The sequence below is a fragment of the Hemibagrus wyckioides genome, linkage group LG01 (genome assembly GCF_019097595.1).
Source record: "Hemibagrus wyckioides isolate EC202008001 linkage group LG01, SWU_Hwy_1.0, whole genome shotgun sequence".
NCBI lineage: Eukaryota > Metazoa > Chordata > Actinopteri > Siluriformes > Bagridae > Hemibagrus > Hemibagrus wyckioides.
In genome coordinates, this window is record NC_080710.1 from 7,621,687 (window position 1) to 7,631,767 (window position 10,081).

Genomic DNA, 10,081 nt, shown 5'->3' on the forward strand with positions numbered 1-10,081 from the left:
TCTCAAAGTCTTCTTCAAACGGTGAACTATGATACATTTAGTCCTGCCCTGTTGAGCTTGATTGTTGATTTGGGATTTATCTTCATAGATCTCGCAAAGTTTCTGTCATCAGCTTTTGTTGTTTTCCTTGGCTGACAGGTTTGGTCTCTATTGCTCATGTATTATTGTGTATTAGTTTGTATTTAGTTTGAACCTCTTATGACCTTTAGAGGAATACAGGTTCATTTAAAAAAAAAATGACAAAGTCAAAGTCAAAGAAGCTTTATTGTCACTTCAACCAAATACAACTTATGCAGTACACAGTGAAATAAAAGTGTGAGGGGTGTGTGGGGTCATCTACAATGCTGTTTGCTTTGTGGATGCAGCATGTGGAGTAAATGTCCATAATAGAGGGGAGAGAGACTCCGATGATCTTCTCAGCTGTCCTCACTATCCGCTGCAGGGTCTTGTAATCCAAGACGGTGCAATTCCCAAACCAGGCAGTGATGCAGCTGCTCAGGATGCTCTTGATGTTCCCTCTGTAGAACACAGTCAGGATGGGAGGTGTAAGATGAGCCTTCCGCAGCCTTTGCAGGAAGTAGAGACGCTGCTGGGCTTTCTTGGTGATGGAGCTTGTGCTGAGTGACCAGGTGAGGTCCTCCGATAGATCTATCTATCTATCTATAGATAGATAGATACTTTATTCATCCCAAAGGGAAATTCACAGTTTCCAGCAGTATCCACAAACACAGGTAATACATAAAATAGGAAGGAATTTAACAAAAATACTAAAATACCCAAATTAGGGTACAAAAATATAACAAAAAAATATATCAAATAACAAAATATAGAATTTTTTTATTTTTAGAATGTTCTCAGTGGGTAGATTGAGAGCAGAAGTGGGGGTGGGGGGTGGAGCGTACTGAGGTGTGAATGAGCTGGGGTCGTCGAACCTGTTGAAGAAGTTGTTTAGCTGGTTCGCCATTCCCACACCTCCTTCAATAGTGTTCACACCGCTCCACACTTCATGCTGTTGTTTTGCAACCTCAGCTCCAGCTTTCTTCTGTACTGCTCCTTCGCCTCCCTGAGCTGGACTTTTAGTTCCTTCTGCACACGTTTAAGCTCCTGCTGATCACCATCCTTAAAGGCCCTCTTCTTCTGGTTCAGAAGTCCCTTGATATCACTTGTGATCCAGGGCTTGTTGTTTGCATAGCAGCGTACAGTTCTTGCTGGAACAACAACGTCCATACAGAAGTTGATGTAGTCAGTAGTGCAGTCAACAACATCCTCAATGTTTTCTCTGAGCGGCCCCTGCAGTACATCCCAGTCTGTGTCCCCGAAGCAGTCTCTCAGGATCTGCTCAGCCTCAGGAGACCACTTTCTGAATGAGCGTGTGGTTGTTGGTAGTCTCCTCACTCTTGGTTTATAGTGAGGCTGAAGCAGAATAAGGTTGTGGTCTGCTTTCCCCAGTGCAGGCAGCGGGGTGGCTCTGTATGCGTCCTTTATGTTAGCATACAGTAAATCTATGGTCTTATTTCCCCTGGTGTTACAGTCCACATACTGGGAGAAAGCAGGTAGTGTTGTGTCCAGAGTAACATGATTAAAGTCCCCAGAGATTAACACCATTGCCTCGGGGTGTTGCGTTTGTATCCTAGCAACAGCAGAGTGGATGACGTCACACGCTACTTCGGCGCATGGGGTGATGTAAACAATGAGAACAATGGCGTGTCCAAACTCTCTGGGCAAGTAATAGGGACGCAAACTTACAGCCAGAAGTTCGATGTCCCTGCAGCAGTTGGAGATTTTTATGCTCACATGCCCAGGATTACACCACCTTCACATAAATGGCGAGTCCTCCTCCTTTCCGCTTCCCGCAGGCTTTAGTGTCTCTGTCCGCCCTGACCGTGCTGAAGCCGGGAAGCTCCACGTTAGCATCCGGAATGCTAGACGTTAGCCACGTTTCACAGAAGCACAATAAACTGCACACTCTGTAGGTTTTGTCATTTTTCACCAGCGCAGCCAGCTCGTCGATCTTGTTCGGTAGTGAGTTCACGTTTCCCATGATTACAGAGGGTACCGAAGGCTTATATCGCCACTTCTTCGCTAGCTGCTTAGCTTTTAGCTTAGCTCCGGCTCTGCAGCCGCGATACCGCCTCCTCACCTCGTCAGGTAAACGGGGAACCACGCCGGTGGGGGAGTTTTTCAGAGCAAGAAGTTGGTGTCTCGAATAAACGAGTTTTGGCTTGTGAAAATCCATATCCATAGGATAGATAATCAGATGCACACACAAAAGAAAAAAAAATGTTTAAATGTTAAACAACTATTAAATGTATTACATAATTATATTATCATAAAATTATTATTTTTCAAATGTAATTCTTACAGTATGGAGATCTTTTATTTATATATGCCCAAATTTATTTGTTTGTAGTTAGAAGTCTGTTTTAACATGACTAATTACATTTTGAAATGCCAAATTGTTTAATATATAAGTATAAATTATTTATATGTTAAAAAAGGATTTTAAAAAATATTGTACGAAATTGTTAAACGTCAAAAACATTGGGAATACAATATATAGATGACTTACATGCTTTTTAGCAATTTATAATATATTATTTTGTTAAGCCTTATAATACTACATTATGTTAAGTCTTATAATACTTCATGCAAAGTAATTATGTGAGCAGTATTACATGAGACTGAGTGCTTTCCAGCTGAGTGGTGTAAAGTAAATTCTGTTAATGTATTTGCGACACATGCTTAGTATATGTTATTACATGCTGCAGACCAATCAGCTTTATCGATGCCATGACCTGAGTCCTTTTCCCAATCATTCTTCAGACTTTAGAGGAGGCACGTAGCCAACAAAATAGATTAATATATTTCAGATATTAACCCCTTTGTAAACTGGTTTATCAAAATCAGTTCTGTTCCAGTCAGTTTAAATCTCGTTTTGCTGTTGTCAGACAGGGATTGTATAAAACGATGTATCGGAAGGTATTTTGAAAAGATGGTCTGAAATTATCTCAGTATGTTATATTGATCCAATATCTGCTGGGAGGATTCAAGGTGGTTTCCTAGAAGAAGAAAAAAAACACAAGATATTTGAAAAATCCTTATTTTTGACTCGGCCAAGAGACTAATATTGTACAGGTCAGCTGGAAAATCAGGACTAAAAGCAATAAGGGAGAACACAGGGGATAAGACAAGCTGGCATTCTGAGGTACTATTATACATTTCACCATGCCAAAAGAGTGTTTTAAGATAATGAACATTTGTGTCATCTGCGAACTTGATGTGGTTCGAGCTGTGCATTGCTAAACAGTCATAAGTCAGCAGAGTGAACAGTGAGGGATGATTATGTTGAATGCTGAACTATGAACAGCATTCTTACATATGTGTCTTTATTGTCCAGGTGAGTGAGGGCCAGATGGAGGGTTGTGGCAATGACATCATTTGTAAAGTGTTTTGGACGAAATGCAAACTGCAGGGGGTCCAGTGAGGGTGATTGCTGGGTCTTGATGTACCTCAAGACGAGCCTCTCGAGGCACTTCATAACAATGGGTGTGAGTGCGACGGGACGATAGTCATTGAGACAGGACAATGTACAATGGGACAATGACTTCTTTGGCACAGGGACGATGGTGGTGGTCTTGAGGCATGTTGTTACAACGGCGCTGGGTTAACTCTCCTTACATCAGCTGTGGTTAGACAGAGCACCGGGTCTGTGGGAGGAAGGATGGTCTTCCCTTCTGCCACATTGTTTGGAACCTCAAACCGAGCATAGAAGTCAATTAGTGCATCTGTGAGAGAGGCGTCTCTGTCACAGGCAGGTGAAGTTGTCTTGTAGTTCGTGATCGCCTGGATGCCCTGCCACGTGCGTCAGGTGTCTCTGCTGTCCCGGAAGTGGCTGTGGATTCTTTGGGCGTGTGCGCACTTTGCCTCACTGATGGCTCAGGACAGTTTGGCCCTTGCTGTTCTTAAGGCCATCTTGTCCCCTGCTCTGAAGTCGGAGTCTCAAGACTTCAGCAGCGCACACACCTTTGCAGTCATCTATGGCTTCTGGTTGGAGCATGTGGTGATGGTCTTGGAGACGGTCATTGATGCGCTTGCCGTTGTAGCTGGTCACTGATGGAATTTCCACTAGTTGTAGACTTCCTGAACATCTGCCAGTCAGTGCACTCAAAACTCCTGAAGAGCCAGAGGTGGCTCCTGCTGGCCAGCGTTTCACCTTCTCCAGAACTGGTTTTGAGCGTCTGACGAGTGGTCTGTATGCTGGAATTACGTAACAGAGATGTGGTCTGAGTAGCCATGGTGGGGGTTGGCTCTGCACGGAACTCACCAGGGATGTTTGTGTAAACAAGGTCCGGTGTGTTCGCCCTTCTTGTTGCAAAATCCACATGCTGATGGAATTTAGGGAGCACTGATTTGATATTTTCAGTGGTTGAAATCTCCGTCGATAATAAACAGTCCCTCTGGGTGAACATGTTGCAGATTGCTAATAGCTCCATAGAGTTCACATAGTGCCTCCTTAGCATTAGCACAGGAGGGAATGTACGCTACGAGCCTTACCACACAGAGCTGCATTTCTGTCGTCACAAAACGAGGTGAGTCTGTATAGCTTAGTGCTATGTCAATTTTGAATTCAGAAACTACTCAAGAGCTCTTGGTTGCACAATTCTTCGTGACTATAAACTGTTGAAAAAGGACATTATCAACATTTCCATTATTTACTGTCCAGTGTCACCCAAATGATGATGGGTTCTCTTCTGATCCTGGTTCCTCTTAAGGTTTCTTCCTCATATCATCTCAGGGAGTTTTTCCTTGTCACCTCAGGCTTGCTCATTAGGGATAAACAGTTACTTAACTTTAAACTTCATAATTTTTTCTATGGTTCTATACCTCTGTAAATCTGCTTTAAGACAATATCCATTGTTAAAAGTTTTTTTTTTTTTTTTTACAAATAAAAGCAGAAAGACTGCCTTAAGAAACAGACTATGTCCAGAGAGAGTTGATACAGTTAGATACAGTGATGCAATCAGACTAGCTTCCAGATTGTATATATGCTTTGAAGTTACAAATTGTCAATTTTGATGTCTTCACTTTTGAGAACATTGTTTAGAGGAGGAAAGGCAAAAATCCAGATGACAGTTTGATTAATCATAAAAACTATTATGCTAATAGCTAATAACTAAGTGCTTTGTGGGATATCTGCAGCCCTATATATGCAAGCTGGTGGATGGAAAATAGAACAAATGGATTTAGAGGTATTTATATTTGATTATACAATGTATTTGATAATTCAAGATTCAAGAAACTGCTCCAGTACTGTGGGGTTGATCACTGTACCGTGGGGCAGTCATCTTTGGCACTGAACTTCTGGGTGAATGTGAATGGTGAATAGAAGGGCTGATAGTTCTGTTCAGGAGCGTGGCTGACCCACTGAAAAACTTTTGAGTCCTTCTTGCGGCCCCATTTTTACAAGGTTGATGTAGGTCTCGAATACTCACCTGCATGACCTGGATCACCTTCCATTCCTGAGTGTCTCTGACCCAACTTCCCCTCTGACATTCCCACATCTGGTAGTTCGTCTTTAGAGAAAAATTCTGCTGCATCTATGGTTGGTCAAGCTTTCAGTAAGGTATTGCAGAGGAGGTAGATGCAAGTGCAGATTCTTTAATTAAGTAAAGTGCAAACTGATAAACAAAAACATTAAAAACAATAATGACAGCGGACGCCAAGCAAAAACATCCAGATTATAAGCAAGACTATGGTGCATATGGGGAATAACATGAAACAGGTATGAGTGATCAGTGGGACATGTGAAATGGTTATGTGACATGCTAGGGCTGATGGGTAATATCGTGTAATATTAATCTTGTGTTTGTACAGCAACTTAAAAGAATAAAACATTAAGCAAAGAAATTGTGCTTTTGAAAACATTAAGTTACTATATATTCAGTATTTAAAAAGTTTGGGAACAAGGATTGGTTTCAATTATTTAAAGCTGGCTTTCCTCTTTTTCCCTTATAGATGTGAAGGCAATGATAGAGGAAGAATTCCAAAAACAAATACTAATGGAGAGTCATGAAGAGATTTGCACCATCCCTCAGGGAATCATACAGATGTTTGGGACAATATAAGGAAACCCATTAAGCCTGCCTTCTGCCTGGCCTGTGATACAATATTCTCTGATAGGGTGGCACTTGAGGAGCATACATGCCCTTTTGTGAACTTTATTTGTTCGTGTGGTGTAAGTTTTCTTAATTATCCTGAAATGTGGGCCCATAGTACTTTCCACAGCCATAAAGGCTCATGTATGCCAAGTCTTCAAATTGCCATCCAGAGCAGGATATCTGCTACTAAAGAGCAAGTCAAGTCAAAGTTTAAAGAACCTTGGACTTGTTCAGAACACTTTTACAGAACATTTTGCATGTTTGCCTTCTCACAAACCCAGGAACAAAAGTGGACAAACCATAAATATGTGGAAGCGTTTCAAGCCAGTTGTGAAGCTAGAGACTATTCGAAGATTTTACCCCAAAGGAAGATACATGTGTGCAATTTATCATGAAGTGTTTTGCAAACAGGACCAGCTCATTGAGCATGTTAATAGTCACTATAAGGCTTACATTTATGGTTGCAATCATTGTGGACTACTTTTGATTGGAAGTGTTCCTCCAAAACCTTACCACAGATGTGGGTCAATTCTAACTAATTTTTTGAAAAGGTTTACCATTGGCCAAATGCAGAGAGACCCATTATTAGCTGACTCTTTTCCTTGTCCACATTGTTCTATAAAACTTGGTCATCTAGGGAACCTAAACAACCATATATGCCTCAACCACACCAACATAATCAAAAGTCAGGAAAAGTTGTCTCAAGTACGAATTGTGACAGGAGTGCACAGGACCTTGGATAGAATGCCAAAAGTGATGCAACAAAATGAAAAAATGAGTTGTGCCCTATGTGGGGGAAAAGTATGATACGATCAAGATGCTTGGGAAGCACTGGTGCAAAATTAAGGTGACTTTGCTAAAACCAGAGGCAGTAGCAAAGATGTCTGCCAAACAAGAACAGCAAAGATTGGATCCAAATTATATGAGAAAAAGAGAAGCTGCAGTGAAGTGACCTTCCGGTTTCAAGACATCTGCAACATCAAAACTTCTAATCATGAAAACTATTAGAAATAAAAAGTGAGCCAACTGAAGTAAATCTTAAAATGACAACTTTTCCCCACAGTGTGTCTGTAAAAACTGAGCCTGAATTGCAGGATGATGATTACGGAGTGAAAAAAAAATTATCCACTATTTTACCAAACAGTCTGAAATCTGAAGAAACCTAAAATCATGGTAGGATATATTAGAATAAAATAAGTAATTAAAATTTCCCTATAATTATTCTACTTTGCTTGTTTGTAGTCTATTTATTTTAGTGCTCGGCTCAGGCTAATAAAAGCATTTCATCACTCACTATTGTTCTTGTGTCTTAAGCGTCCTACTAAGCAAGTGACATCAGAGGAGGACTCAGCGAGTGAGTGTCCAGCAAAGAACTTAATTTAGAATGCACACAATAACAAGCAGCCCAGGTCAGGAAGCCAGACAAGAAACAAGGTAATATGGGCACATGAGATATGTTCATTCATCCAAGGTCAACACTTCATAATGGGTAATGACACAAAATGATAGACCAACCAATCTCAACTAGAACACAACACTCAGATAGAAATTTTATTTTCTTATATTGCACTCTAAAGTGAGTTTAAAAGCTTTATGACTCAGTTCCTAATGCCAATTATGTATGTAATTCTGGTTGCATGAAAACTGGATAACCTCCAGGGGTGTGTAAACTTAGAAAGTGATCATAAATCAGTGTTCAGTATAAATACCATAGCCACATGCTCTCTTTCCCCAGTTGGACAATTATTGTTCCGAATGGCAAGAAATGCTAATGGGTATTTGGTGTTTTTAAAATCACAATTAAATAATTAGCAAGTGTTCACCTAAAATGCACTATAACCTTTACAGGTGAACTTAATTTGACCTTCTCTACACTTTTGAATGCACATGTCCAACTGTTCAGTGTTTCAGTACTTAAATTGCTGTTCTCTAACAAGGTGCTTAACGGCAAAATTCACAACTGGTGTTTGATCCATGAATTGACCAATAAATTTTCTGGTTCAATTAGAATTGGTATTTAAACAGTCCTCTTCATCATGTTATTCACATTTTGACATCATTAAACCAAGACGACACCTACAGTAACAACTGATCAACAGTACCTCACCATTGCGAGGCTTCAAACAGGATGTTCTGAGAGGGAAGTGGCCACTGAGCTTAGAGTTCCTAGCCTAATTTCATCTTCATGGACGACAATGCTCCAGCTCATCGAGGTCGCATCATTAGGGAACGGCTGCTGGAGGCTGGGGTACCTCAAATGGAGTGGCCTGCACTTTCTCCAGACCTAAATCCCATAGAAAACCTATGGGATCAGCCGAGTCGCCGTGTAGAGGCTCGTAACCCTGCACAAGAAGAGTGGAATGCCATGCCTCAGCAGACAATAAGTCAATTCGTGAACAGCATGAGACGTCGTTGTCAAGCTGTAATTGATGGTCAAGGGCACATGACAAATTATTGAGACGTTGACATTTTTTGTTGTGGTATATCCACCACTGTTGTTGGCTTTTGTTTCAATAAATTGTTTGAGATGAGGAAATCACCATTGCATGCTTCTACTTAAATGCCCTATTTTAATGATATATCACTGTAGCGTGAACTTTTTACATTTTTCATAAATTTCATGAAGAGCCAAATATCCTTAACTTTTTGTGAGTAGTGTATATTTGTGCAATATGTGTCTATTATATACATTGTATGTACCACAATAACAGAGATAATGTACAATATAGATAGATAGATAGATAGATAGATAGATAGATAGATAGATAGATAGATAGATAGATAGATAGATAGATAGCCTAGGGATAATCTACACTATATTGCCAAAAGTATTCGCTCACCTATCCAAATAATCAGAATCAGGTGTTCCAATCACTTCCATGGCCACAGGTGTATAAAATCAAGCACCTGGGCATGCAGACTGTTTTTACAAACATTTGTGAAAGAATGGGTCGCTCTCAGGAGCTCAGTGAATTCCAGCGTGGAACTGTGATAGGATGCCACCTGTGCAACAAATCCAGTCGTGAAATTTCCTCGCTCCTAAATATTCCACAGTCAACTGTCAGCTGTATTATAAGAACGTGGAAGTGTTTGGGAACGACAGCAACTCAGCCACGAAGTGGTAGGCCACGTAAACTGACGGAGCGGGGTCAGCGGATGCTGAGGCGCATAGTGCGAAGAGGTCGCCAACTTTCTGCAGAGTCAATCGCTACAGACCTCCAAACTTCATGTGGCCTTCAGATTAGCTCAAGAACAGCGCACAGACAGCTTCATCGAATGGGTTTCCATGGCCGAGCAGCTGCATCCAAGCCATACATCACCAAGTGCAATGCAAAGCGTCGGATGCAGTGGTGTAAAGCACGCCGCCACTGGACTCTAGAGCAGTGGAGACGCGTTCTCTGGAGTGACGAATTGCGCTTCTCCATCTGGCAATCTGATGGACGAGTCTGGGTTTGGCGGTTGCCAGGAGAACGGTACTTGTCTGACTGCATTGTGCCAAGTGTAAAGTTTGGTGGAGGGGGGATTATGGTGTGGGGTTGTTTTTCAGGAGCTGGGCTTGGCCCCTTAGTTCCAGTGAAAGGAACTCTGAATGCTTCAGCATACCAAGACATTTTGGACAATTCCATGCCCCCAACTTTGTGGGAACAGTTTGGAGCTGGCCCCTTCCTCTTCCAACATGACTGTGCACCAGTGCACAAAGCAAGGTCCATAAAGACCTGGATGACAGAGTCTGGTGTGGATGAACTTGACTGGCCTGCACAGAGTCCTGACCTCAACCCGATAGAACACCTTTGGGATGAATTAGAGCGGAGACTGAGAGCCAGGCCTTCTCGTCCAACATCAGTGCCTGACCTCACAAATGCGCTTCTGGAAGAATGGTCAAAAATTCCCATAAACACACTCCTAAATCTTGTGGACAGCCT